General features: G+C 40.1%; 1 long non-coding RNA gene and 1 pseudogene across 7 annotated transcripts in view; one reads left to right on the top strand and one right to left on the bottom strand.

Annotated features, from left to right (window-relative positions):
• Positions 1-23,883, bottom strand: part of LOC109460765 (uncharacterized) — a 317,813-nt gene that overhangs the window by 247,776 nt on the left and 46,154 nt on the right. For 6 of the 7 annotated variants that reach the window (XR_012496620.1, XR_012496616.1, XR_012496621.1 and 3 more), the window contains one exon: positions 6,617-6,783. This is a non-coding gene — a long non-coding RNA (uncharacterized LOC109460765). Of the gene's footprint in view, positions 1-6,616; positions 6,784-6,907; positions 7,004-23,883 lie in introns of those variants that run through there. The other variant, XR_012496613.1, reaches the window with a different exon arrangement.
• On the top strand, positions 7,870-10,101 carry LOC109460770 (THO complex subunit 5; annotated as a pseudogene).

Genomic DNA, 23,883 nt, shown 5'->3' with positions numbered 1-23,883 from the left:
CTTGAAAGTTTCCTTTTTCCTTCAACACTTTTAAAGCACTTAAGCTCCAATATGGAGAGCCAAAAAAAGCAGTATAAATAGCTTAGCAATTTTGGACTTTCTTTGGGTTAAAAGGCACCACAACATTGTCATTTGCAAACTAAATCCTCACACCACTTTGTGATTGAGAGGACTAAGAAAAACAAACCACACACACTCACATACACAGTCTTAGTCCATTCAGGTTGCTTTAACAAAAATGTCATAAACTAGGTGGCTTTAACAGCAAACATTTATTTCTCACAGTTCTGGAAGCTGGGAAGTCTCAGATCAGGGAGCCAGCATGGTGGGTTCTAGTGTGGACTGCTGCCTTCTCACTGGGTCCTCCTGTGGTGGCAGCGGTCAGAGAGCGCTCAGGGTCTCTTTTATAAGGGCACTAATCCGATTCATGAGGGCTCCACCCTCATGACCAATTCACTAATCTAAATTACTTCCCAAAGGTCCTATCACCCAATATCATCACACTGGAGGGTAGGGTTTCAATATATCAACTTGGGGGCATGTTAACATTCAGTCCATAACACACACACACACACGCAAAACTTGTGGCTTTTTTCCAAACTCAAATATATTTAGGTCAAGTCTTTGACTCTATTTTAGATTTCATTGCAAGGAAGTGTTCTCAATTTTTTAATTATTATTCTGAATTAAAAATGAGCTTTCTATTTGAAACATTTTGCACTGTGCTATAATTCAAGTCTCAGAATGTTTTCAAAGTGGTTCAATATATTCCACGAAGTTAAAACTCTTTTCTGCCTTTCAAAAGAAAATGTCTCCATTTCCACTGTTAAATTTCTTTTACGTTTTTTACTGATCCACACTCACATTGGTTTCCTGGAAGAGCATCACGACACACACAAGATGGCACCTTCACATACCCATTTGAATGTCTTTGGGCGAAGTAGAAGCCCTTCTGTCCCACACAATCAAGACCACAGCTAGGTGACTAGTTTTTTGAATGAGCCAAACTCAACAGGAAAGAAAACAAAAGGATTACTGTTCTATAGAGCTCATTCTTGCTGTGCTCAACACCCTCTATCTAAACTGCTGTAACCAAGTAAATTGCACAATCTGGGGGCTGACCAGGAATCTGAGAGGACCAGGGCTCGATGGGATAAAGGCTGGGCATCCAACTGAATAACAAGCCTGAATGGGGACAATTATCCAATTCAAGGTCATATAATATAATGTCAATAGCTCAGACTTTGGAGTCAGGCCTATGTTCAAGTCCTAGCCACACAAGTTGGTGGCTGTTTAATCTTTCCAAGGTTACTCAACTTCTCTGACTTTAACTATAAAATGGGGATAACAATGGCTCTATCTCAGACACTTGTAAGGATCAAAAACAGATGATACGTGTAAGGCAATTAGCATATAAGGCATGTGTTATGCTTTTGTTGACCCAGTTTGTAAAGGAGAGAATGAAGCTCAGTTAATACTCAAAACAGTCCTATGAGGTAGGTTCTATTATTACCATCTCTGTTTTATAACAAATGAAGGAAAGCACAGAGAGTTTGAGTAACTTGTTCAAGGACACAGAGATAGTCCGAGCCAGAGACAAAAATCTAAACCCAGGCAGTGTGGCTCTGGAATCTGTCCTCCTAACCACTACACAAAACTGTTTCTCATAGTTCTTTGTTCTGAAAAGTTTTTTGAAATGGGAGTTAAAGCTGTGATTAGAATCAGTCAGTGGGTAGAAAAGAGGAGGACATGGCAACAGTGATGCCAGGCAGAAGTTAACAGCAGGACCCAAACAGGCAGTACTTGCTTTTATGGGCGATGTGTTCATACAAAGATGGACATCAAGACAGTAGGCCAAGAGCCAGGAATTTCTGGAAGAATCCTTGGGGGGACCAATCCATATCTGGTGTTCAGTGATCATAGAATGAAGCTTCTAAGCAGGGCACAGACATGCAGGAAATGCTTCAACTACAGGATATGAGGGAAGACATCTCCCCTTTGTTGCCCTGAATCCTAAGTCTGATTGGTGGGGGAAATGCCTTGGTGCACATAAGATAGCTATAGGGCTTAAAGACAGAGAAACCAAAGCATGGATGGGCACCATCCAGAGGATGGCAGGATTTGTTGAGACCTCCCTCGCATCAGCAGATTTTATACTTTATTCCCAATGATTAACACTTGATGTTGGTTACAGATATAAGACATTAGTCTGGATATGCTTGGCTGAGTTTGCTTAACAGAAACGTGACTCAAGGCTTCAGATGAGACCCCAAAGATTATGCTGGCCTGGGGCTTCTTTTTTTCTAAACTCTGAATGCCTGCACCCTTTTGCACAACCTCCAACCCCATTCCCGCTCCCCCCAACCTGTTCTTAAATAGGACAGTAGCTTGAGATTGTGGAGTTGTAATGAAACTTGCTTTTTACCATGGTTCCGACCTCTCAGAAAGTTATAACTAAACTTACTTTTACCATGGTTCCTTCAATGGGTTATTGGGTACGTGGTAAAATAATCCCAGGATCAGGCTGTATCTGGTTTCCCTTATATAGTCAAGCTGTTATTGAGATTCTCCCTAGTTTACCCGAAAAGGGGCTAGAAAAATAGAAGCCAAACTGGACATCTTTACCCAGTTCAGATTTATATCTATACTGTTCCTCTTCACTCGTTTCTTCTCCCGTTCTCCTCTCTTCTCCTGTTCTTCTCCTTCTTTAGGTGTCTCTAGATGGGGCTCAGGAAAACCACCAGCCTGTTAATACACACATCTTCTGTTCCCTGTAGGGCAAACAAGCTTTGGGCAGTCAGCACCAAAACTAGGGACAGCTCCTTTCCCTGGGGCTTCCCAGCCTGGTTCCCAGTTGTGGTTTTACTACCGGGCTGTAATTAGTAGCTAGGAGGTTCTTCGATTTCCCACCCTCACTGTGGCTTTTAATATCAGAGTCTGGCTGAACCACTAAGTTTATCTGCCACAATATTTTCAGAACTCTCAAGGTCTAGTCATAGATAAATAGAGTCAATAGAGACTCACAGGAAACATATTTGATCCAGTCTTAAGTCAGAATTCACAAATCAAAGACTTTTCTCTGGCATTTGTTAATCTAGTAAATTTCAGGTGTCGGATGCTTGGGTACACTTGGAATCCTGAAAGGGGTGGGAAAAGAGTAACAATCTCTGCATCAGTATTTCAGAGTCCATCCTGGTCTGAGTTGAACTCGCTAGGCTGGGCTCCTGCAATACCTCATTGCCTCTAGGGCCTCAACTACTGTTGATGCTTCCATAAACCTTCAAGGGGACGGCCTGACTGTTCTAGCACTGTTTGGACATAACTTAGAAGTTTGAGCTGGCACTACTAGAGTCATTTGAACACGTCGAAGGACATACCCCATGTTCTCTGGAATATTTTAAACAGTCTCTGAATTTCTCATCTCAGGCTCACATGTCCTCTGTGGTCAATCACAGGGACCGAGTTGGAATGTTACATTTTGGGGAGTCAATGTGCCCCCCGGGGAAGCTCAGGGAGCCAGTTAAAACCCTCAGGTACTAGAAGGTACTCTAGAAGTTACTCTAGTTTGGGAACACTGGTTTCTCTAAGTTTAATGCAGAGCATTGGGTTGTTAGAGAGCAAACACTAGGTTCTCCTACCTACCTGTCCGAGCTCACAGAGGAATTTGTGACCCATTTTAATGGAATGCCAAGTATAATTTCTCCTTTATTGCCAGAATAATAAAACACGTGAAGATGCTCTTCAAATTCTCATGTAGATGTTCCACAAGTATTCAAGAGGTGCCACTGTGACTCCAGAACATATCCAATCCCACCATTAAATGCTCCCGCCTCTGCTTGATGGGAGAGCAGAGGTGAAACATACTCTAGAAAATGTCAGGAGCAGCCTGTCAGCTACAGAGATCCCAGTAGATGGAGAAGAGCCTTCCTTTCCAGGCATCATATCGGAAGCATCATATTTACTGAAGCATCATATCTGTGGCCGGATAAGCTATGTCATGAATGTTCACATAATGAGTTCCTGCTGTGAGAAGTCATGAACGTACTACAAGGTAGGAACTGTTATACCACAGTGAGTGTAATCCTCGGTTTTTATCAAGGAACTCCTTGATGATTCCAGAAATAACATCTAGGAAAAGAAGTTCCTCCTGTAGGGATTGTACTAATAATTTTTAACATTTTCCATGTACCCAGTGATACCTCCTATGTATGTCAAAATTACTTGAGGTAATGGTATCTTTGAATGCTTTTATAACTCGGCTGGGTTCCAACATAAAGCCCGCTGTAACCTCAGGCATGAGGGAGAAAAAGAGCTAGTGGACGTATGAGCCATGGAAACTGACTAACTACAGAGGAAGTGTTGGCCAGAGCAGCGGAACACATACATTTTGGAATTATGTGTGTAGATGTCAAGTGATACTGTGCCACACTTGACCTCTACTTGAAGATACTATGAGCCCCAGAAAGAATAGATACATAAATTTAGAGCTGAAAAACAAAGCCAAAGCCCCCAATTAATTTCTTATTTTATCCACAAGACAAACTTCCCAAATCTGACAGGGCTCAGGAATTTCCTGAAAATCACAAGTAGATTTAGCGGGCATGTCAGTCAACTATTACTACAATAACGCTACATAACAAATATCCACAAAACATCAGCGGCATAAAACAATAAGCACTTACTTAGCTCCTGCGATGCAGGTTAGCTAATCCAGATTGGACTTGGCCAGACGGTTCTGTTCCACATGTCTCTCAAACTTCTCCTGAGACCAGCAGGAGTGTAATGTTCTTCTCACGAATATAACAGCAGCAGAAGAGAGGAAGTGGATACACACAAAGTCTCTTAAGGCCTAAGCTTAGAACTGGCACACTGGATTTACACCTGACGCCATCAGCCAAAACAAGTCTCATGACCAATCTCAGAATCAAGAAGTGGGGAGAACAAATGTAGACTTTTAATGGGAGAAACTGAGCAGTCATTTAACAACGAAGATGAATACAGGAAAGGTAATGTGATCAGCCACAAAGGTGATCAACAAGCAGACAGCAGTGGGACTTGTGCACACCTGTGAAGATGACCAGCAGGTCAGGTCTGCTTCTGCAAAACGCATTCGCTTTACATGCTTGATACATGGCCTTTGTTATTACTGACTCCAGAGCAGGAAGAACGAACATTGAATCAGATCTCCTCTGGTCAATGCATACTTTCTGAAATAGCTCTAAAAATGAAACTGGTGTTCATCCTTCCCCATAAACATGATCCTTTAAATTCACTTAGCATATCACTAATATATGTGAATAAGTAAAAATATTCCAAATACCTTACAAATCCTTTACTGTCTGGACACAGAGTGGTGATCACTAGTTACTGTATAATAATTAGATGGCGAGGGAATAAACAACCTCTCTGGCTTTGCCAAGCTTTAACGATCTGACCATCTGGGTGTGGATAGAATGAACTTTGAAATGTCTCTTCAGAGACTTCCAAATGCATTAAATTCTCAGAAGGATTGGCAGTAATTGCAGAAATGATTGTGTTATGACAACCAAATAAGAAAGCTAGGTCTATCAGTTTGCTACTTAGGAATTATAAAATTAAAAGCAGCTCAGTAGGGTCTTGGAAACTTAACCATGTCCTTGAATTTTAAACAGTCTGTGAGTCCATTCAAATTGCCTCTCAGCAGTATGCTTTTGTAGAATCATAGAGGAATTAAGACAACACTTGCCATTTCTATGACTTTTGGATCATACCTTAAAGATTGTTCTGTGTCTTCACAAACATTCTTGTTTTTCTCTTTTACGTGTCTGGCCAGAATATTTATCTCAGAATATTTAACTAAGTGCAACTCAGCAGCTGTTCTCAGTTAATATCTTCAGGTTACATCAGTACATGCAAAGTAAAACCTGCTTTGGGTGTTTGTTTTTAAAGTCAGCAAGTCCACGCATAGCTTTGAGAACTTATATTTCCATCACCACCCCCCCATACACATTCTTCAAATCAGGATGTTCCAAGATCAAAGAGTTCATTGCTCTTGGAAGAGGAGGCATACAGTTCAGATATAATGTCATTAAGGAAAAATACATTAAGGAAAAATGCACATTACGTTGGTTGCCTGGATTATCAATGGTTGTTACTAGAAAAATAGATCTGCCTGTATAAAGTCTCACAAAACCATATAAAGAGACACATCAGAACATTAGATAAAATTTTATCCACTAGATAATCCCCTTTATTTTTCCAAATGAGGCATGCCATCTGGCTTCCAAGAGAAGAATATTTCAAAATACACTTCCTCTAACATGGCAGCTAACAAATGGGAGCTGACCCTGTGTAGATAAATCATATGAGGGCTCTTCAGACATTTTAATACTTGTTAAAGTAAGGAGTTAAGCCATTCAAAATTTCCACAGATAGGGCATTTGTGACCATGCGACTGGAAATCAGTTATAACATGATCTCATCACTCCATGTACCCACTGCCTGGACCAGTGGCTTTCAAACTTTGTTGACCATGACACACAATAAAACACACACTTAACATCACAACTCATTATGCACATACATCCTCAAACACACACACATAACGGAAATAACAGTTTCAGGAAATGGTACTTACCATCACGACAATGATGTACTCTGATATTTTGCTTCTCTTCTATTTCATTATGTTTCCAAATGCTGATAGCAATGCACTGAAAGTCATTTCACATCTGTTAATAGGTTGTGACACCTTTTTGAATTTTGGAGAAGTTGAGCCTTCGTAGGTGTCAAAGACCAGGTTCCCTGGAAATCAGACAACAAGGCAAAGCTTTAGTGCTTTGGGAGTTTTATCTCAGGAAAGCAAGAGTGAGAGGAAAAGGAAATGAGTCAGGGAGAAAGGAAGAACACATATAAAATGGTGCATTACTGAGATGGCCACAGCGTCACAGGAAAACACAGCTGGTTTTTCAGTCACAAAGAAGGGACATCTCCAGAGTTTTTGCACAGAACCATTACCTCTTAGAAGAGCCCTTTGTAGAGGGTGGAAGAGAAAAGCAAGCTATTGGACGATAGCTCCTTCCCATGTGTAGTCTCTTACTGGTCAAAATTCACCTTCATTTCAACTCCCCATTTCTGGATTATGTCACCCAGTTCTCTGGGCAGAATCTGTTCCAATAAGGTCAGACCATATGCTAAGGCTGCTAGGACATCTGGCTGTGGAAGAGATGCCAACACCCAGATCACACTCCCAGGAAGCCAGAGACCACCTGAGATGAAGGGATGGCCATGGCAGCCAGTGTTTAAGACCTGATGACACAAGTTGTCACTGTTCTCTAGTTAGGAAATGGGACATGCAGCCAAGGCCCAAGAGTCACGTAGGCCTGAGCATACCATGGGAGGCCCCAGAATCAAGATTACTATATGGGGAAAACAGAGTCCTTGGAGATGGACAGACCTAGATATCCTATCATCTCCATTTTCTAGATATGTGATATCTGTGTAAGTTGCTTTACCCCTTTGATGGATGATATTAATACCCTTGTAGAGCTGGTATAAAAACTAGAGATAATATATGATTTCCTCCAAAAACACCTTTCACATCGTCTATTAGATTTATTCCTAGTTTATTTTTTGATGCTACTATAAATGATATCTTTTTTTTTTCAATTTATGCAATTAAATTTATACGTAGCAAGCTTCCTAAGCTTTCATTAATTCTAATATTTTATCTGTAGTTTTTTAATTCTTATGTAAGGAATCATATTATCTGCTAATGCTATTTTTCCTTATTACTTTTCAATCCTAATTTTAATTTTTTTTCCACTTTACTTCCTGTGCTAGCTAGAGCCTTCAGTACAACATTGAAGAGAACTGTAAAAATATGCACACATGTGCTCGCCGGGACAGGTTGAGGATGCCATGTGGTATTCAACATTATTTAAGATCACTATGTGCCATCCAAACCCCACTCCAACACCATTTTCATCACCTTCCCCATTCCTGTGTTAATGTTCCCAACAACCCCTGAGGTCTCTGCTATTTCTGCCTGACCTCACCAAACAACCATGCCATCAGAATCAAACAACAACAACAACAAAAAACCAGAAGCCCAAAGTGATCTGAAGTGAAGGAGCTCCAGCTGAAGGGAAACAGAATCCTTCTGACACTGAGCAAGATGGTAAATACTGCAGCGAGGAGGCTGAGGTGGGTCTGCAGGACCCTGGCAGATACTGTGAGCTGTACAAGTACACATGCCAGGAGTTACAGAGACTCGTGGCCAAGATCCAGGACCTGACTAGAAGGGGAAGCAAGGATGGGGCATTTGAGACTGAAAACGGAGGATCCAGGGCTCTGTGCATTTCACGACTAAAGAAGTGTACCCGATTAGCCCACATCACATTGAAGAAAGGAAGAGATCACATCCCCAAGGCCAAGCAGAAAGTAGAAGCCTATCACCTGCAGCTCCAGAACCTGTTGTCTGAGGTGATGTGTCTGCATAAGGAGATGGCCAAACATCTGTAGTTTAAGTCAAAGGATGAAGAAATTGATCTGGTCAGTTTAGAGGAGTTTCACAGGGAGGCTCCAGCTATCAACAAGGCTGAAGGCACCAAACCCTTGCATATCTGGACGGGGAGCTGGCGTAGCGGAAAAGCCTAGCGGAGAAGTACTGAGAACGCCTATCCAACAAGGGGGAGGTCTTTCAGGAGACTGAAGTAAAGAAGGAGCCCCTGAGCAGCCTCACCTCAACAGCATCATGCAGGCTTCCCTTCCGGTGCAAGAGTATCTGTTCCTGCTGTTTAACCAGGCTCACAAGCCAGACACCTGCCACCTCCCCCTATGTCTACTTTGTCCAAGCCACTGCGTATGGACAGGCCTGTGATAAAACATTGTGGCAATCGAAGGCAGTGTGCATGTAGCCAAGGCTCTGTTCAAGTCCCATGACGCCTCCTAAGATGGTGAGAGTAACTGGGATGCAGAGGACGGGAAGACCACAAAATGCCAGTGATTCACGCTGGGAGCGCAGTTGGAGGACAAGCTCAAGGAGACGCTGAAGAGGCACCTACTGTCTGTCGTGCTGCACCTCAAATACGAAGATGAAAGCGTACCTCACCTGACTTTCTACCATCTCATGAACCTCAACATCATGACAGTAAAAGCCAAAGCAACAATTGTCATGGAGCCAATCACCCCCATCAGTGGAGGTGACTTTCCGTCTCCTGACTCAGTCCTGAGCTGTTTGCATTCTGGGGATCATGAAAAGAAAACTCCAAAGCCAGCCAATGAGTACCAGCTGGATAAATTTGGCATCCTGACTCTGAGAGACTATGTACTTGACCTAGGTCACCCCTATTTGTGGGTAAAAGCTGGATGGCCTCCACTGCCCCAAAGATCCGCCCCAGCACACGGGATTGCTGGCCACTCACTGAGTGCCAGCCACAGGGAGACCCCATGAAACTGCTGAAGACCAGGCTGCAGTCCTGCCTGGCCATCCACAGTTTGCATCCATGGAACATGGCTTTGGACCGTTACCAGCGATTGCCAGTACCTCTTCCCTGAGAGGCTTGTCTCTTACCTGCTAAATGGGCGACAACTGCCCATGAGGATTACACAGAGCTGCAGTTCACCAAAGACACTGTGGAGGAGGAGCTGTCTGGGGACACTAATGTCTACTACATGGTACTCGGAAAGGGGCACAGCCAAACTCCAGGCTGCTCTGGCTCTGAACTCCAGCTACCCCTCCATCCCATTCATTTTCCAGCTCTATCTGAACTGGAAACGAGGGAAAAACAACAGCAATGATGACACTACCTGGGCAATGGAGAGCAAGGTCAGGGTGTGCTACAAGGAGCTGTGCGGCCCCTGGCACAGCCATCAGCTCTTGACCAACAATTACAGCACCTGTGCTTGCTGCTGGACATCTACCTGAAGACCGAGAGCCATGACGCCAGTGTGGAGGGGCCCAAGGAATTTCCTCATGAGAAGATGTGTCTGTGGCTTCTCAGGGATCCCAGCAGAATGAAGCTGTCTAAACATAACCATACTCAAGGATTCTTCAGACATCACCGACCTCCTGCTTGGCCTGGTATTTCCTCCCCTACACCCGAAGTGCTGTGCCTCTGATTTTCCTTCTTGTCCACATGTAGCTCTTGATTATCTCCAAAGACAGGTTTTTTATTTCTAGCCTATTAAAGTGTCACCTGACATAAATAAATACACAAATAAATAAATCCATACTTGTCTTATTCTTGATATTGAAGGGAAAGCTTTCATATTTCACTAGTAAGTCTGATATGTGCTGTAGGCTTTTCATAGTTGCTCTTTATCAGGTTAACAAACTCCTTTTATTTCTAGTATGCTGAGTTTGTTTTGTTTTGTCTTTGTGAATGGATGTTGAGTTTTACCAAACCATTTTTCAGCATCTGTTGAGACCACCTTTTTCCCTTTTGTTAATGTGGAGAATAACATTGTTTTTTTTTCTAATTTTTTTAAATAAAAATCTTCCATTTCTAGGATAGACAGAACCTAGGTATATTGTATTTTCTTTGCTAGATTGCCTTTGCTAATATTTTAAGATTGTTGCATCTATGTTCCTGAATGAGTTTCACCTGCAATTTTCCTTTCTTGTATAGTCCACCTCAGATTTGTGCTGTCAAGGTTACAGGTTACACTAGCCTCATAAAATCAGTTGGGATATGTTTCCTCTTTTGCTTTATTTTGAAATAGTTTCTGTAAAATTGAAAGTATTTGTTTCTTGAATGTTTGGTTGGACTCCATGGTAAAACCACCTAAAGTCCAGAGTTTTCTCTGTGAGGTCTTTAACTACCTGTCAATGTTGTTAATGGTTAGATGTGTTCTGTTTCTTCTTGAATCAGTTTTGATACTTATATTTTTCTAGGAATGTGTACATTTCATGTAAATTTGCAAATTAACTGGCATGAAGTTGTTCATACTATCATTTTATTACCTGCTTAATGCTGGCAGTTAAACCCCCCTTTTATTCTTCATGTTGTTTAGTTGGGACTGCTGTTTTTTTCTTGATCAATTTTGCCAAAGACGTGCCAATTTTATTAGTCTTTCCAAACAACCAAATTTTATTTTGTTCATCCTTTTTATTCAACGCTTATTTCCTATTACAATCATTTCAGCCCAGGTCTTCATTTTCTCCTTTCTTCCAGATTCTTTGGGTTTACTCTGCTGTTCTTTTCCTATCTTCCGAGGATGAATGTATCACTCATTGACTTTCAATCTGCTTTTGTTGTGACACAATCATTAAAAGCTAAAATTTCTAATTGCTGCTTTATCTGCACTCATATGTTTTGATAGCATTTTTCACTATCATTCCAGTCTAAATATTTTCTAATTTTATTATGATATTTTCTTTGACTCATGATTTACTTAAAATGTATTTCTTAATTTCTCAGTCTATGGAGTTTCACTGGTTAACTTTTGGTTATTGATGTCTAGCTTTACTACAATGTGTTCAAAGAATGGTCCAGGACTTGGAAAATTATTGAGACTTGCTATGTGGTCAATGTTTGCAAGTGTCCCTTGAGTTCATGTACAGAATTCATATTCTTTTGTGGGGACATGTTTTTTTTTACATATCTACTAGACATGATCATCAATCATATTGTTTAAATCTTCATTTTCCTTACTGATTTCTTATGTGTCCCATCACTCGATCTCTGAGAAGTATATGAAAGCCTCCTTCCATAACTGTGGATATATTCATTTCTCTTTTAGTTCTGTCAACTTTTGTTTTATTCATTTTGAGATGTTGTTAGGAAACACAAATTTTAAATTATTATATTTTCCTGGTGAATTAAATATTCTATCACTAAGAAGAGATTATCTAATTACACTTTTGCTGTAAAGCATATTTTGTCTGATATTAAAATAACTATAGCATCTTTCTTTTGATGAGACTTTCCTGATACATTTTTTTTTAGTCTTCCTTTTGTGTTGTCATCCAGTCTAACAATCTTTATATTTTATCTGAAGCATTTATTCCATTTACGCTTTTTTGTAATTATTGACACTTTTACTTGTATCTACTACAGAAGTTTTCAGTAGTACTATTAGTAGCTTTCAGTGAAAGGGTTTGTCTGAGTACCTGTCCTAGCACATTGTCATAAATAGAAAGTGGTATTATTCATGTAAATTATCTGGAACAGACTGGGCATTCAATAAGCAATAGCTGTTATTATTGTTACAGTTTATTTTCCTAGCCACACCAGCATGCTGTAACCTTATTTCTTCATGGAATCATCCTTCATAAAGAAAAAAGGGGGGGAGGGGGTAAATCGGTGAGGAACTAATTCTTCATTGATTTTACTATTAATAGAATGCCAAGGCTAAGTTCTGAATTCTAGTAATTTGAACCAGAAAAGTAAAAGGCCATGGTCATACATGTGTTCCAAGGTCCTCTAATAATAAGACAGGAAAAGAGAACCAGCTCCCTTTATTTTAGGTTCAAACACAATACCCTTGATCATGTAAAACACAGTGATGAGTTGAGAAAACAAAACAAAAAACAAAAGACAGATCGAATTATGCAGCAAACTTTGCCAAAAACAAAAAAGAAAGAAAATGAAAGACCTCTTTTTCCACATAAGTCATAAATATCAATTGGTTAATATAAAATGTTTTTCATCGCTGCGTGGCAGCATCTGATCAAAACTGCAGTGTTTGGTGACTGTTGCTGCCTCTGTCTGCAGGAATGGGAAACAGGTTTGACACTGTAATTGCAGAACTTCTAAACCAGACAGGGTCATTGTAAGGATACATGAAAATCACCATAATACTCAATCACAAAAGTAAATATGAACACGCCTAAATACCAATATCTCCTCACTATTATCTCTTGCCAAGTTTGTACTGACAGAACCAATAAAACGAAAAGTGACATTTTTTCCACATTTATCTCATTGGTAAAATATCAACCACATGACTAGCTTTTGAACTGTCAAGATAATGGCAACATTGAACACTTCTCAAGGGAAGATGTCAAAGATAGACCCAAACTGTTACTTAATACTGTTATCCCTTTTCAGATGGGAAGCTATGATTCCAAGGACAGCAGTAACTCAAGAATGGCACATCTGCAAAAACAGAATCAATCATGACAGAACAGTTCTTTCATTTGTTTGTTTGTTTGTTTGTTTCTAGATATGTTATACGGATCAAAGTTACTGGAATGCTAAACTCTCATGGCTCTGAAATGTGAAATAGTTATTAGCCATCCTGTGGAAGAACATCAGAATTTAAGAGTACTTGGATATTTCCCCACAAGTACAGGAATCATAAGGAAAGTGGAGCTTGGGGTCATTTAAGGTACATCCCCACTCCCAACTGAGAGATAGGCAGTAAAAGGAGGGGATGTAAGCTAGTCAGGAGACAGTTTGAAGCTACTACAAATTGTCCAAGACCAGTTGTTTGCAAGTTCCCAGAAACGGTCTTCGGAGAGGAATTGGTAACTGAGAATGTTGGCGATCTATGGAGTGAGGGGGCAGGCTTCAGACCCCTGCCTGGCATACAGGGAAATTTTACCCTGAGTATTTTACCCTGAAATGCAAAGTCAGGACCCGGACACCCTGCACAGTCTGAAATAGTTACAGAAAACGAATATCAGCAACTATAATAGATTGGACACTAATATAAGTCACCAAGGGAAACACATAGTTAAGCATAATTACATTAACTTTCTGAAAAGTAGATGTAAGATAATTACTTGAGTTTGTTGATTTCTGAATCAGCTCCAGGCCTTAGGCCTGAAATATATGCTGATGGTTGGGGCATTTTAATCATGAGCCATAAAGTATCTTAATTCCAGGACCAAAATAAGAATCCTTATGGAGACCAAGTAGTTCTATATTTTAAGGGGAGAAAACCGTAAACATTTAAAGGAATTTTTTTTTTTTTTTTTTTGTCTTCACATATGACATAAATTGAAGGCCAAATCAGGAACCAAAAAGTATTCCCTAAAACATAACTTGCAACCCACCCAAAAGTCCTTAGTGTTTTATACCCTAGCACTATGCACTGTTGAGCCAACTGTATTGTGAAACTATTCCACTGAATAGGACAAGTAGGAGTTGATACATATTGCATGCCAGGAAAGTTTTGTGAGACAGAGACATAAATAAGACATGGTCCTTTCCATGAAGTAAACATTTTTTTATAAAGAGGCCATAAAACCTTTGAGAGGAGCCTTGTATAATTATTTACTTTTAGTATTTACGCAGTGTTTGTGTCCATGTGGCTCTAGACATTTGGACACGAAGGCAGGGGGCTCCACAAATGTTACTGAATGAAAAAGTATGTGACTCATGTATTAGTTTTCTATTGCTGCCACAACAAATAACCACAAATGTAGTGGCTTCAAACAATACCCACTTACACTCTCACAGTTCTGTGGGTCAGAAATTTGGGCACAGTGTACCTCAAGGCATCTCTACACAGGGATCATGAGGCAGAAATCAAGGTGGGAGCCAGGCTGGGATCTTATCTGGAAGCTCGGGGGAAGATTTCCCTTTCAGGTAGAATTTGGTTCCTGCTGTTACAGGACTGAGAGCTCCATTTGCTTGACACATGGCCCCTTCATCCTCAAGCCAACAACAGTACCTCGAATCTCTGACTTCCCCTTCTGCTGCCATCCAGAGAAATATCTTTGCTTTTCTGGAGTTGTATGGTTAGATTAGGCCTCCCTAATCTCCCTATTTTAAGGTCAGCTGATTAGTAACCTTAATTACAATCTGCACAGTTCCTCACGCTATGTAACGTAACATATTCACAGGAGTAACATCAGCATCAACGTTCTGCCTACCACAGTTCATTTGATTGCAAATAATACAAATCTGCCTCAAGTAGCTTAAATCAAAGGGAATTTATTGACCAATTGGGAACTTAAGGTGTGATGCGGCCTTCATCATGGATGGAGTCTTTCCTAAAGATATCAGTTCTTAGACTCCATCTCTCAGCTCTGTTCCCGGCTGGGTATGGCCTCATTCTCTCCCACTGCAGACGGATTTCCTTCTATTTCAATTTTTATGTTCCCAGATTAGTGACCCACAGAACAACGGAACTTCTCCAGTCCAATGTCCAATCAGAGCCGCTCTCTCTGGACTTTGAATTTAAGCAGAGAGTTCAGTAATGGGGAAATGGTTGGGGCTCATTCATTCTAACATATTTCATTCTTGATACTGAAACCCACTTTATCCCCCAGAGCAATCTGGGTCTTGACCTTTTCTGAATCTTACCTTCTTGATCTCCTTTAGTAAGTAGATGTTACATGGTGCCCTAGACATATCCCCTTTACCAGTCACTGTATCCATTACTCAGCTGCTGTGTGTACTGCATCTATCGTGGTTGCCCAAAAATAAGACCTAGCCAGATCATCAGCTCTAATGCGGCTTTTGGAGCAAAAATCAATATAAGATTCAGTCTCATTTTACTGTAAAATCGGGTATAATATAATACAATACCGGGTCTTATATTAATTTTTGCTCCAAAAGACACATTAGAGCTGATGGTGTGGCTAGGTCTTATTTTGGGGGAAACACAGTAGCAACTTACACCTTCAACTTTCTCCAGAGCATTGTCCTTGGCTACCTCACTCAGATAAGCCTGGGAGTTTTCAGTATCCCCCCACCCCAAGGCAGCCAATGACTGACAGCCTCCTTACCTTAAGATATACACTTCTAAACTAAGACCTTATCTAAGACCACATCCTTGCTTAGTTCCTCACACTTACCTGTAGTGCTTCTCTCAATTCTTTCCAAGTTTTCCTGAAGAGCAAACCCTCAATATGCACACCTCATTCCTTGTCTGAGGCTTGGCGTTTAGGGAACCTACCTATTTCCTGCTGATTCTGCTATTGCCTAAAATCTTACCCAGTGTCCCATTTTTGTTCAACTCAGCCAGAGTTCATTTTTATTGCTTAAAATCAAAGAACTACAACTAATACTCTCAGAACAGAGTAAAAATGGAAAGGGGAGCAGGTCTATGTTGACAATCCCACTAGGGCCACATGGGGTGGAGAAAAATATTGTGATGGGGAAAGTAGTTATTTTTGAGTGTCTTAAATCCCTGACTAGCTTGTATGATCCAAGAGAGAGAGAACCATGTGCTACTCACCTTTATATCCTCCATAGCGTGTAGCACAAACAAAGCCTTGTATAAAGCAGATGCTTAATCAATATGAACGGATCTATTTTACAGAGGAAAATTTCCCAAAGTGATTATACTCTACTAAAAGGCAATATGGCAACAAATTGAAAATGAACGAAAGTGTTTTTCTTACTGACATGGTAAATTACAAAGTATGTCTACATACATCATTCCATGTACTCATTACAGCGATTATGCAAGGTGAGTTTTAACAACAGCCCCGTTTTACAGATGAGCCTTAGAGCCATAGAAACTTGCCCAAAATAGCATAGCTATAATAGTAAGGATTGAACAAGAATCCAATCCAAATTCTGTATTTCTTCTTCTGCTACACACAATGTCCCTGACGAAGGGAGTCCCCTCCCTACTTGGTCTTGGGTTTGGTGTTCTTGGTGCCTGAGATTAAAGAGAGTGACAGAGTGACTGTGATGATGAGAACGTACAGTGTGCTCTACCGACTGTCATTTCTTTCAAAAGGAGATTAGTCACAGCATGAAGTACAGCCACAGAGGGCGCCTAAATGATGTGTGAAAGACAATGGGGGTGAAGCATGTCGGGGGTGTAGGAAGAAGGAAGGAAGACCTCCCCCTATTCAGAGTTCTCACAGGTCGGTTTCATTGTTACCCTCTTCTAATTTCTGGCATCTATTGTTTCAGCTGCTGAGTGCTTTGAGTTTCTTCCCCAAGAAAAAAAGCACAGCCAATCCAATTTCTCTTCAATTATCTAGTTTAAGTCACATCCCTTAAAGCATAATTAATTAGTGTGGTGTGTGGCTATTTCCAAACCAGGAGCCAAAAACTTTCACTTTAACCATTAGGAAAATATCTCCCACCCAGAGAGAGAGCTCTCCTTGATTGTTCTCAATGCCAAAAAGCAGAGCATGAACTGGTCATCTGTCTCAAATACATAGGTATCACATAGGCGCCGTGTCTGGTCTTCGAGGTCCAAGAAAATACTGAATGTCATCTGAGTACCTCTTGAAAAATCCTCTGCAAATCTGTTTGAAATTGTCTGCTGGCTGGAGGTTTCACACTCACACTGATGGTGTCTGATTTTTCATTCCTTTCTTTAATAACATTTTTATACCTGGGGCCATCGATTTCAAGCTACTTTATTCTAGGGCTGTTAGGCTCCATATCAGCTGGAAAAACAGGAAAATATTCCCTGAGCACCAGGCTTCCCTGCCTGCCCACCATCTCTTAAGGGCTCTACAGGAGTCATACCGACCTTGCCTGGCAATATCTTGAGGTCAGCCAGCAAATCCTTCCAAGTGCAAGCCAAGCACACACTGAAGACAAAATAATCCACCGATATACTTGTCCTTTGATCAAGAATTTTAAAGCACTTTTCCAAGAACCAAAACATGAAATCTCCCTCCATACACAATATTTTATTGGCCAGTACTGTTACTTCCAAAGTGGTCCCAGCCACATATCTACCTACATTGTGATATAAGGATCAGAGAGGTTAAGGGATACACCTTAAATTATCCAGGGGTTCAGCAGAGTGGGTTTCTTGTCCACACTTCTCTCCCTAGGTCTTGGCATGGTTGTTTACAAACACCATTGTCTCTGAAAGAACTTGTAAGTTTTTCTGAAATCAAACCAATTATCTTGGTGCCAGAGTCCCAATAAAGGATAACATCACCACCCCTTTTGTCTTTCATTGTCCCTATTTAAAAGATTATTATTTATTTTTAACTGAAATAACATCTAATACTCATATGTTTCTTGGATAGAGGATGTGGGAATGAGGAAAGGGGGACTAACATCCATTGGCAGTCCGAAAAGGAAAGTGAAGACGTAGTACTCCAAGTAAGATAATTCAAGGGAGGGTGAATTCCAGGGGTGTGATTCACAAAGGCATGGGTTTAGGGGAGCTACACAGACGAGTGCAATAAACTGGAGGCAGTGACAACTCAGGTCTTACCCCCAGTGGACCTGAAGAGAAAGGGGAGGGAGCAGTTATCAGAATCCAGAAAGAGAGAGAAATGGATGGAGTCTGCTATGTTGTAAAGAACAGTGACTTTTGGCAGAAAGACATAGCCACGTCTCACAGGGAGGGGGGCCAAGGAAATACATCCCTGAGCTCATTGTTTTCACCCTCCTACAGCTTCCTGCAAGGGTTTCCCTTCCAGCAAATCCAAAAAAGAAACCTTAGAGCTTGGAGAGCACTGACGGTCTAGTCCATATAGGTTAGCCTCTCAAGACCAATAACTTTAATGGGTTCTTGCAATCCTCAGAAGTCACCAATATGTGGTTCCTTCTACTCCCTTTACCACCATCTATTATATTTTATCTCTGTCTTATAGATATGGCAACTGAGACTTTCAATAACTTGCCCAATGGGGTCACATAGCTAGTAAGTGCCCTATCCTGGTTTTGAAGGCCATTCTGTCTACCACCAAAGTTTATGTTCTTTTCAGTACGTCCCACTGTATATAAAGCGTCCATTATTGTACTTAGCACAGAATGTAGTGTAGTAGTAAGTGGTAGCTTGGCAGGTAACATTAATGATAAGAAAAGAGCTGCCTCTTATGCAATCACTATATGCTATGTGCTGTGCCCTTTATATATGTTATCACAGTTCAGCTTCACAGCCACCAATAGATCTCATCCAAGAAGAAAAACTTCTGTTGTCACTGGAGAGATGAACAAATTGTAACTCAGGACTGTGTGGTGGTCTTGATAACATGTCTCTTGGATCTCCCCCTGCAGGGAGTGTTATAGACTAAGACCTCCAGGGGCGGCACTCTGAAATCTCAGTGCCTTTGCTCTGAGGTCACACTTTCCAGCAGCTACTCCCAATCAATGACTGAATGCAATAGTGATATACTAAATCAGACTCGTTCCTGGGAGATGTGGGATTTCTTTGACAAGCAACTTTGGCTTGAGTAATTCTCGGTGGCCTCACCAAACTTTTCTTAGAACTTCACTTCAATCTAAGATGTTTCCTTCCTCCCTCCCTTCTTTCCTTCCTCCTTTTCTTCCTGGTCAGATCTGCATTATAGTCTGATGTCTCCCTCAGCTTTTTGCAGCTTCCTTTCTATTCTTTTTTCACAGGCACTTCCCCTAAAATTTTCTTGTAAGTTTAATTCTGTCTTGATATCTACTTTTGGGCACATGTGCTTCTTAGTAGACACACAGACCATAGCAGTCTCAGTGAAATTGTAGTTTTAAATATAGCATTTTACAGATGACTGAGTATCTGTTTAGTACTAATTATTTACAGATTTGTATAAAAGATAAAAAGAGACATAAATCAAGCACCTATCCACAAGCAGCTTACAATCTAGCAACACACTCTGTATGCACAAATACATACTTTAGCTGGTTACCTGATATGCCAGAAGGAGACACCATACTGGGCGGTCAGACTCCATCCTTTTGTGTTTTATGTTATTATCAGAGGGAATTCCATGCATGTTCCCCGGCAATGTGTTTCTTTGAAAATTTCATTCTAAATCCAATATCAAATTGTGGTTTTTTTGAATCCTAAGTGGAAATGGCTTGGCAGGAAAAAAAACAATGAACCAGCGGTCTCTGTCCAACTGTTTAAAATATGTATTTTCCAAGTATCCTATTCTTTCCACTGTTTTTTTTTTCCCTCAACAAACACCTCACAAAATATATTTGCACTCAAGAAGTACTCTGAGGCAGATGAAGATAGTAACAAAGTCATTGGTCTAAAGCATTGAGGCATTCTTTTTACTTATATGACAGACTGCTATATATATATATATCCCCTTGAAAAAAAAAAAAGTAGAAACTTCCCCTGAAATTTTCTTTCATAGATATTTGACCAGTATTCTTTTCTTTCTTCGTATGAGTCTTTAAGGTGTATTGTAACATACAAAAGAGACAGAGACAGAAAATGATTCTAGTTGCCTTTGTTGTTTGGTCTGAAACATATCTTCTTGTACAAGTCGAAAAATTAAGAAATGAAAGACAATTTTAATTTTCTATCATTTTCTTGCTTGAGGGAAGTCTTGGGCTTTTTGTTTAAAAAAAAAAATCCTAAAGTCCTAAATAATAACCACCACCATTTCAACATGTATGGAGTCTATAACAACTAATTAATCACTCTGGAGGCAGGGTGAAGCATCAAGATATAGATCATTTTCATAACTTCCACTTATGCTGTTAGTTTATTTAGTGATTTAAGTGATTTCTCATCTTTGATAAATTACTAAAAAATCAAACAACAAACAAAACGTTAGTGAAACTATTGCCTGAAGGGAACAGGGAGTCTCCAAAGCTTGAAGATATTTTCTCAACTGCCAGAATGCCCCCATTTATACCAAAACCAGTCTGTAAAATGTAAGCAAGAGATTAATGGAGAAAGTCTCTGCTTTTCTAGAGGTCTCTAAATTCTGTGGCTAAATGTCTTCAATCATTATACTGTGGCATCTCCAGCCCAGCATGAGCTCTGACTGGAGCTCAATGAAACATGGGTCCCAAGCAGTTATCTTCTCAATTGTGATGACAAGTGAGAGCTCACTGACCAGCTCGACCTATCCGAGGCCTCTGCCAGCTGCCTGGCATTCAGAACACCTATTCAGCTGAAGGGGCAGCATCCTCTCTACCTTACATATCAGACACCCCAAAGAATTACACTTATTTGAAAATAATTCTTGACAGAAGTCGAAGAAAAATATGGAAGTGTTCTAAACTCAATGAAATGAGTAAAATCTCTAGTCAATTTCATCAACTTTATTAGGGCTCAAGAAAATCCTATTCCTTCTAAAGAACTTTGTCTCCCTTCTTCGTGGTCTGTAAAATTTCAGTCTCAGCATGTAATTTTGTCACAATCTGTTTTAAATATGCTATTCTTATCTTCCTTTACTGAGGGTAATAGTCAACCTGTATCCTCCCTCCCCCTAAACTACCTCACCCAGCAAAGCAGTGGTTTGCTCTTAGTAGACCAAGAAATAAGTAATGAATACTGGATGTACTGGGAAAAATAAATTATTTTTGCTCTCACATATATTTTAACTTTCTGGACTACTGATTGATGACCAAATTATTAAAAAAGAATTTCAAATATTCATAAAGATATTGTTCATAAAATACAGAGAGAAAAAGAGAAAGAGAGAGAGAGAGATTTGTAAACTGAACAATATTTGTCTTCAAATTACTGTGACCAGAACTACCTATGTCACCACAAAATTGTTAACTGGTTACTTCTGTCATTTAAAGACACTTTCTATTTCTTTCTCTTTCCTAGCTCACTTTCTTTCATTAAGTCTTCCTGTGAAATTTCCCTTTCAAATTGGGTCACAAAGGCTGTGGATTCCCTCCTTTCTGTGAGACAGCCCATTGGAGGAAAATGCTAACTGCCTAAGATGGATAGAGATAAGATTCCTCTGAAGAGTAGCTGAGCTTCAAGGTTATATGAAAGGGCATTTTAAATTGTGGTTGCTATAAGGAATCAAGATTATTGTAGGAAGGTTAAAACATTCAAAAGCTGAGGCAGCACTGATGAAGATTTAAGGAGCCCTCTGGGAAGCAATTCTGCCTGCATGAGCAGCATTTGCCAGTCTACCCATTTTGTTTCATGCCCAGGATTTTTGGAGAGGAATCGATAAGAGAGGCAGGACAGGAAGGGGGAAAGTGCTTCAAGACAGCTTGCCATGCCAGAGGCATTTCTCTCCCTTATATGTTCTTTTAACTAAGCAAGGAACCATAATCCTTATTAGAGGCCAACACAACAGGGCCGTTCTCACCTGAGAAGAACTGCACTCTATAACTGAAAGTTACCGTATGCTTTTCCTAGCACACCTGGTGTTACTAATGGCCTGGGATATTGAAAGATTGTTTTTCAATCCCTCTGACAGAGGCAAAAGTGTCCACACCAATGAGGCAGCACGAAAGAGAATTTTGAGCGTCTGGATATTTCAGTAATTAAGATGGCCCAGAGCACTTTGGTCTGTTATTAAGTGGAAAGAAGTAGTTTCCACCATTTGCAAATATATGCCCTGCCTTATCTTACTTGTATCTTCTGGAGGCTGAGCACTGAACTTAGAGTCCTAAACGCTTCACTGAGCCCCGTTACCACTTACTATCTTGTAACTTTGGGCAAGTTACTTAGTTTCCCTGAGCCTGAATTCTTCTACGTACAAAACTGAAATATTTGTATTTGCCTTACTTAGTCAAAAGAGGTTTTGCAAGACTCAAAAGGGGAAATAAATGTGAAAGCATTTTATATGTTATAAATCACTGTGGAATGGACTGTGCTAAATGGATTCACTATGGGTGGGGGTCCTTGATGATCTTGGCTTGAGTTCCACTAACCATAAACATGTGGGTGGTCCTGACCTGACCATCATCCAGCCCTGGGGCAGACTTTCCATCACCTGAATTTAGTGTTAGACGGAGTATGAATGAATTGAAACCAAATCAAATCTGTTCTCCTTGTTCCTGACAGATGTCCCGGTAATTAGCATTCCAGAGTTATTTTCAAAGATAAGAATTGAGAGATAAATCATAATTGCACTGGTTTGGGTCCTTCAAAACTAGAGGGAATTGTCTGCTTTCTGTGTTCCATTAAATTATTTTTTGGAGAGGCCAAATTAAATAACAAACGTTTATGTATTCCATAGACTGTACATCAATATTCATGTTCTTTCCTCATGTTCTAGAAAACTGTTGTGAAAAGTACTCCTTTGCCCCTTGGATTTCAGAAAAGATGTTTTATTTTTCCTACTAAATCATTTCAAATTATAGTCCATGCCAGTGGTGTACATTGTGTATCCTGCCAGTCAATAGCTAGGCTGCAATGGCATTCACCCAGATTCTCATTTTTACATAAATGGGTTTAAAACACGCTCTCTATATTACACCTTAATCTCATGCTGCCCAGCAAAATATACATGATTCAATATAATGCAAATAATATTATGATGAGGAAAAGTTACCAAGAAGTCAAAATGGTGTTTAAAGACTTACTATAAAATCCATATGCTCACTCTGAAAACGGTCCAAATAAGCACTAGAAACTGACAGTTTAATGTGGTACTGAAAAGGTCAGATCAAGAAGCAAGAAGTCTCATGAAACAGAAGCACATGCGAAAGAAACAGCCAAAAGAGTATCATGACTCCTGTAAAGAACTCAATATAGCAAGGGGCCCAAATTTTTAGTCCCAAGCTGAATATACTTCTGTTCACATGAGAAGCAGAGCCATGTAGGTGTTGTGTGTTTGTACTAAACCAAATGAATGGAAAATTTAGCCACAAAATACCTTCCTTGGAATTAACACATGTGAACAAACACTTAGATTTTAAATTTCTCTACATACCGAGATTTTACACATCCATCTGCCATTCAATTCAGTTGCCTGATGAGAATTCTCCATGTGTATGGTACTTGACTTTGTTTTCTATACAGTTTGCCGCTGGCTGCTTTAGAATAATGTTTTAGACAGGGTTATTGTTTTATCTATTCCCATGGTGCTTTTTCAGGGTGAACCTCTTAAATAATTTTTGCTTACTTCAGTGTAGCTTCAAATGTGGATCTTTTTAAAGGACATTGAAGGATTTGCCAAGGCCTTATTTTGAATGTATGGCCTATGATAACACCATCCTTATATTTTACCACATTCCCATATTCCAGATGGAGAATCTGAGGCAGAAAGGGGAGACATTGATTCAGAACCTTCAGTGAGAGAGTCCAGTGAATGAACTCATGTTTCCAAGTCCTTTTATTATAATAGTTTTCTGGAGCTGCCTTAGAAGA

The sequence above is a fragment of the Rhinolophus sinicus genome, linkage group LG01 (assembly GCF_036562045.2).
Source record: "Rhinolophus sinicus isolate RSC01 linkage group LG01, ASM3656204v1, whole genome shotgun sequence".
NCBI lineage: Eukaryota > Metazoa > Chordata > Mammalia > Chiroptera > Rhinolophidae > Rhinolophus > Rhinolophus sinicus.
This window is presented reverse-complemented; position numbering and strand designations above follow the sequence as displayed.